The sequence below is a fragment of the Nannospalax galili genome, unplaced genomic scaffold (assembly GCF_000622305.1).
Source record: "Nannospalax galili isolate Female #2095 unplaced genomic scaffold, S.galili_v1.0 scaffold2269, whole genome shotgun sequence".
Classification (NCBI taxonomy): domain Eukaryota; kingdom Metazoa; phylum Chordata; class Mammalia; order Rodentia; family Spalacidae; genus Nannospalax; species Nannospalax galili.
Window position 1 is genome coordinate 24,885 of NW_008359078.1, and position 7,019 is coordinate 31,903.

Sequence of the window (7,019 nt, forward strand, 5' to 3'; positions counted from 1 at the left end):
TTCTGTGCTTCCCGTTCTTCTTTTTAAATGGAAATAATCTAAACTTCTGATGTGGTTAAAGAAAAGCTTATCAACATTAGTTTATGGTAACAACCAACCACTTCTCACTCATAAATTTGTGGGTAAGCTGTAGCTTGATGGGTAGAGTCTACTGGATTTATTCTGGTCACCACAAGATGTCTAATTCTGGGACCCAGTGTGATAGAACTGTGATAGAACAGCAGCTACAAGAAACATCTCATTCAAGTGCAGGAAGACAAGACTAGAGTATGGGCTAAGCTACAGAAGCACGTTTAAAGCCTCTAGCAGAGTAGGATAAAAGTTACATTTGCCACATTTCACCAGTCAAAGTGAGGCAGATGACAAGAAAGGAAAGGGTGAACTGTGAACATCTAGTGAAATCTACCACCAGAGTATTTACACGAGTGTGGGCAAATAACCAGTTTAACTAACAGTTTCCAGATAATGGTGGTGGCATTTATCCTGAGTTTGAAATTTGAGCTAGGGACCCTAAGTAGATGGGACTTATGGGTGTACCATTTAAGAACTAGCACCTATCAGCAGAAAGGTAAATGAACCAGTTTGAGGACTAACAGGTGAACTCTGGCAGAAACAATGCTAGTCTCCTAGTGAATATGAGTCACTCAATAATTTAGACACTTTTATGAAATTTACATATGACCCAAATGTAATTTCTCCCTAATTGTAACCTTCTGGTTGTGACCTAGTTAAACAGGAACTCTTTTGATAAGTACCCAGTTCCAAAATCACATTCTAGGCCTATCTTAATCTGTTCTAGATCTAGAACATATTCCAAGTTACATGTCCTTTCCTGGGCACTTCTTCTCTGAAGTTTTATGTTCTATTCATGTGTCCACTGCCCATCTGTACCTTAACATTTTAGCCTTTCTGTAATTATTCATAACTTTCAGTTACAATATGCTCAGCTATGCTACACAATCTCCTTAGTCTTCGTAGACTATAGAATAGGTTCTCTTTCTATACACTCATGCTACATGTTCCACACAGGCCACCTAGGGGGCTGTTTCAGAGTTCCCTTACCCTTAGCTCAAAGACTCAAAACGGAAGAAACTGACACTATTGAGTAGCCACGATATCAAAAGTTGCCATGGCAGACAGAATGCAGCATGTGGTGAAGTATGCACTGACTCAGTTCTCCTCCCTGAAAGTGTTTGGTCACATGTCATTGGCCAAAGGAAGCCATGTGTTCATATAAGTTCAAATAACCTGGGGGATACGATGCTCAAAGAAGAAATGGAAGTTCACTTTAGTGCACCATAATACATACTGAATGCAATCTAACCTTCTAGTTAGCAGATATTGGTTCCTTCCTCATACCAGACTATTTTACCCCCTTCTCCACGAGTGACAACTTTAACTATCATTCAAGCATTGCTTCAAGTCAATGGATCAAATTTCAGAATGATATGTGATCATCTCTACATCAGAATTCCATGTTGCTAATATGTTATTGTTAGGACAACTGCATTAAAATCTCTCATTCGGAAAGGGCCAAGTATGAGATGCATCCAGCACTCCCTGAGAAGTCACAATAATAGTGAAATCAAATTGGCAACAGACGTTTAAAGGAGGTCTCACCCTAGACCTAGAAGAGGCCCTGGCTACTCTTCCTTTAAAGTAACTTCCTTGTCCACTGCTTGCTAACCACACATTTCCACTATCCAGCAGGCTTGCTTTTTCATTGAAATTTTGTGATTTTTTTCATACAGTATAGTTTGATGGCATTTCGTTCCACTCCCCTCTCTGCATGTTTCCCCAATGACCCCTGCCCAATTTAATGAAATTCCTCAGTATAGGTATATATACATACACACACGCATATGTATGTATATATAATATGACCTATAGAGTATGATTTCTGTCCTCCAATGCCCTTCTATGTGAATCCATTCTCTGCGTCCACCAAAAGTCCCAACCCTTTAAGACACGGTCTTTTCCCCCTCCCAGAAGTAACCAACTGCCAAAAGTTTCTTAGATTGGGTTGTGATTTCTTACCTACTTCCCACTTCCCAATGTCTATGCTGCAATTTTCTTTTAAATTGCGTTTCTCAACATAAATGAGTTTGCCATTCGAAAATTTCCTTTCCTAAAAACTTAGCAGTCGGGCCGGACTTGGTGGCAAACGCCTTTAATCCCAGCACTTGGGAGGCAGGCAGATCTCTGTGAGTTCGAGGCCAGCCTGCTCTACATAGTGAGTTCCAGGACAGCTGGAGCTACAGAGAGACCCTGTCTCAAAAAGACAGAAAAAAAAAACCCTAGCAATCTACTTCTAATCCAAAGAAAGTTACAGTCTCAGAGACATCTAGCATTGGGACGTTGACAGTAGAGTATTTTTCCCTCTATTTCTCAAAAATAAGCTTACTCCAATTTGCTCTGTGTACAATAACCATATGCATGCTTCTTTTTTGGAATCTGCTTCTCTCTCTTTCAACTTCATTTTGGTTACAATGAACACACGATCTTCTATGAAACCAATATCCTTGGTCTCTTTATTCTGAGCCATTTTGCCCAAATAAAGCACACCACACACTTAGAAATCTTTTATTCTAGGAGTTACCCTATTGAGAGTTTCTCACAGAGTATTGGAATTATACTCTTAATTTGGTACATGTGCTGAGACAATGTCTTCACAGTTTTATAATATTTCAACAACAGGTATAAGAAATGTCATAAATTTTTCCTTTGTTCACATAAAACTGATGCTAATTTGGCTTTTAGTGCTCAGACTTTCTTGATCTTATTTCACACTGCCTAAAATTTCCAGTGTTGTAGGTTCACAATTTCTAACTCTTAATTCCCTTTTCAAGCATGCTTGAAAGCCAGATAATTATCGTACCTACACTCAAATCTTTAATAGTTTGAAAAATGAGACAAATGTAGCAATGTATATAATATTCTATTTTCTGACATCCTTGCGTAAAGTCATCCTATTAGTATATGCATGATCTGTCTTTCAGATTTTTGAAGATCATAGTTTAACTAAAAGTTTATCACTTGACACACCTCATCAAGCCTGCAACTTCTATCCATTTCCTTAAACCCAGCACACAATCTTTAAACACCATATATTATATAAACTTGTTACATCAGCACCCATAGTCTTATATGGATTTTTGTGTGAATCAGGATAAGCTAGGTTAAACTAATAGTGTGAATTCTTCTAGCCTCCTACCCCAGAATGCATATAGTGAAACTTAGTCTCCAGTGCAGTGATGTGGGGAATGGAGGCATCTGAGAGAGATTTGTGTCATGACAGCAGAGGAATCATGGGATATTTTAATGACCTTATCAAACAAGCTGGTGTCTGGTTTAACCTCTCCAATACCTGAGGATGCAGCAATGAAGTGCTAAGAAGAACAGAGCCGTCACTAGACATGAAATCTGTTGGCAGCCTGGTCTGAAACTTAGTCTTTGGGAACTTTGAGGGGCAAAATTTCTGTTGTTTGTAAATTACAAAATTTGTGGGTTTTGGTTTCTGTTTAGATTTTTCTTTTGCTACAGTAACCTAAACAGCCAGACTACAGCACTGTGAACAGTACTGCCATCTTAGCGGTTTAAAATAAAAGTTGTTCTTCATTCCCACTGTTTCACTCAGGATATTGTTGGTTGCTCTGGCAGAATATAAATAAAACATGGATACTCTAGAAGCAACCCTGAAAGTAGGTGTGTTCAACTTGCATCCTACAGGTCACCTGTAAGTCTATTCCTTCCATTCACAAAACATACATATACATGCTTAACTGCCAAAAAAAGGAATAATGCAAGACTAAATGCACCTCAGGAGACCACGGTACTCTGTCACAGTCAAATTTCAATCTATCTCCACAATTCAGCTACACAGACTACCTTGAACTTGAGTAAAATAATGCAAAAGAAGGCACTTAGTCTGCACTTCTAAAACACAGCAGAGATAATGTCAGTATGTATGTAGGTTAAGAACCCAAGGAACTACAGGGGAGAACTGGGAAAGGAGAAACAAAGAAAGATTTCAAAATTATTTCCAAATAAAATCTGAATATTTTGAATAAAAAATTTCAAAATAATCGAAATCTTTTTAGGGGTGTCTACCTCAAAGTCAGTATTCAGCCCAGAGCTCCTGATCCTCCTACATTGGAATCCTAATTACTAATGTTTCTCCAAATCCACTTGCTAGGTAGGCAAAACATAGCCATGGAAAACCACTATTTAATCCTGTGTGAAAGGTGAATCCTCTAAGAATTCATATAGAATTATCCACCTGAGTGTCTGGGGATGTAGCTCAGTTAGTACAGTGCTCATCTACCATGTATGAGGCCCTGAAGTTTGATCCCCAGCACCACAATATAAAGAATTATTCCCCTTAGGAACAACAAAGGGGAGTATATCTACTGGATTATTTTCTCAAATCATCACAGGTTGTTTCTACTGGATATTTATTCAAACTGCCAGCTTTCACATTAAGTTTGCCCAAATCAAAAATAAAAATAGAAGGCACCCATTTAAATTGGATTTGTACATAGACCACAAATTTAGTGTATGTCCCACACAACATTCAGGACACACATGCCTTATAAAATAGCATCTTCTGGGCTGGAGAGATGGCTCAGCAGTTAAGTGCACTGACTGCTCTTGCAGAGGACCCGGGTTCGATTCCCAGCACCCACATGGTGGCTACAAATCTTCCTTAACGCCCTCTTCTGACCTCTGCGGCATTGCACTACATGGGTGCACTCACATACATTCAGGCAATACACTCATACACATAAAATAAAAATAATAAATAAAATATTTAAAAAACAGCATCTTCTGTGAAATATGAATTTTACCAGGCAGCAAGTCCCTTGTCAGAAAGTAGAGATATATGGGACAGTTGAAGTGAGTTTCCCTGAGCCCTGCAGCTGGTTGCCACAGTAACAACTAACACTGAAAAAGGTGGATCACAAAAAAATAGAAGGATAAAATGGTGTCTATGCCATTTAAAGACAAGTATCCAAAGTAGAACCATGCTAAAGATTAAGTAATTGAAAAAGAACACATTCCAGTGGTTGGCAAAAAAGAAAAAAAACCACAGCCATTTTAGGTCAAATGCTCTGCTAAGGGGCCTTGAGAGGTGGTTTAGAGATTAGGAGCACTGGCTGCTCTTGCAGAGAACCCAGGTTCAGTTTCTAATACCGACATGGAGACTAAAAAAACAGACATCACTCCAGCTTCAGGGGATCTTATGCCTTCTGACCTCTGCAAGCATTGCACAACACAGGTGTACTTACAGACATGCAGGTAATACATTCATATGTAAAAAAATGAAAATAATTTTTTTATAAAAGTTTGCTAAGGTTTAGGAAAATGTGCAAGATGAAAACAAAGGGGGACAGTTTTCCTATGAGTTATCTGAGTTCATGGACTATGCCTGAACAATCTCTGTAATCTACATTATCTAGAATATGCCTGTCACAGAGAAGGCCAGTAAATATTTACATAAATAAGTGAACTGATGAAAGTGTGAGGACCAAAGAAATATAACCTTGTGTGAGAAGCAAAGAATTATAGAACCTGAGCAACAGGAAAATGTAATTAAATAAGACTTTTTCCCCTTTTTATGTCTCTTCTCCAGCTGGCCTGGAACTCGCTACATAGACCAGGCCGGCATCTAACTCAATTAGACTTTTTAAACAGCGTTTTCGCAAGAGATTTTAACTATAACCCCAAACCAAAGAGTTTTCAGAGATAATCACTAATAAATCTTTATTCTTGTCCCCAGGAATGAAGTGGATATACTTACCTAGCAAGGGATATATCATGATCAGGAAGGTTGATTTTCCCAGGTGGCAGATGACTCATTGCTCTTTGGATGTGCTGACCCCTGAGATTTTCCCAAGTGTGAGAAACTCAACTGAATGATTTGTTGTTGTTGGGGACTACGTTGACGGTTTCCCCTGCTAAAAAAAAAGAAAGACATTTCTTAGATAATTAAATGTAACTGGAAATAATTAGGAATATCTTTTTCAGAAATAATAAACTCAGTTTCTACAAAGTGCTAATGAAAATTTTAAAACTGTAATCATATAAAAAGCTAGTCTATGACAGACATTCACAGAAAAAGATATGCAGAAATTAGATGGAGGAAGGAGGCTCTTGTCCTGCCAAACACTGTGTCCCTGAGCTATGCCATGTGGCTTGCTACTGTGGGCTGAATTTTTCCCTTGTTGTGTCTCTCATGAGAGCCTATAGAAAATGAGTCTCTGATGGCCAAGTAACCAAATCAAGAAGGAACCATGGGATCTACAAAGAGGAGCAAAAGGAGATCCTAAGGGAACATTGAGGATGGGGAAAGTGTGTAACAAAATACATGCGATATAGAAGAAGAAGATGGTGGCTGAAAAAGAAGAGGACCAGAAAAAGCCTGGAAAGGGTTTGGTGGAGGAGAAGGGAGGAGGATGTACAACAAAAATAAGGTATGCAGGAGGATTCGATGGTGAAACGCATGACTTTGTTGTGCTAAAACAACAACAAACTAAAGGAAAAGAAACATCTGAGGAGCTTTTCTTCCTTTCTCAGATCACATTTCTCTAATCTTTTGCTTCTATTCTCTCAGACCACTTCAAAATTAGTTTTGTGTCAGTCCTGGCCTCTGGCTCTACACTACAGATAAAACTTAGGTTAACAGAATTATGATGACATTCCTTACTTCTTGTGAAAATTATGAAAGACCGACAAATGAAAATAAAAAAGTCTTTATCACATACACAGAAACAAATACTATTAACACTAAAGTCTGGTTTGCTTATGAGTCACTAATGAGTCTGAAATATGACCTACCAATTTGAACTCCGTGTAATTAGCACCCATAAGTGAAAAGATGTAGAATGGACATGTGGATATTTACAATTCAGCCAATACTATTATGCTTTATCTAAAAGTCTAGAATTCTTAGGCCTTTAGTAAAGGTTTTCATTTAGATTTATATTTCTCCCAGAAATTGTTTCACTGCTGGTGGGATT

At 38.3% G+C, this 7,019-nt stretch overlaps 1 non-coding gene across 1 annotated transcript; it reads left to right on the plus strand.

Moving 5' to 3' along the window:
- The first annotated feature begins 5,792 nt into the window (after nucleotides 1-5,792).
- LOC115068342 lies at nucleotides 5,793-5,957 on the plus strand. Its single transcript, XR_003847706.1, has one exon. It is a non-coding gene; the product is annotated as a U1 spliceosomal RNA (small nuclear RNA).
- Nucleotides 5,958-7,019: the final 1,062 nt, after the last annotated feature.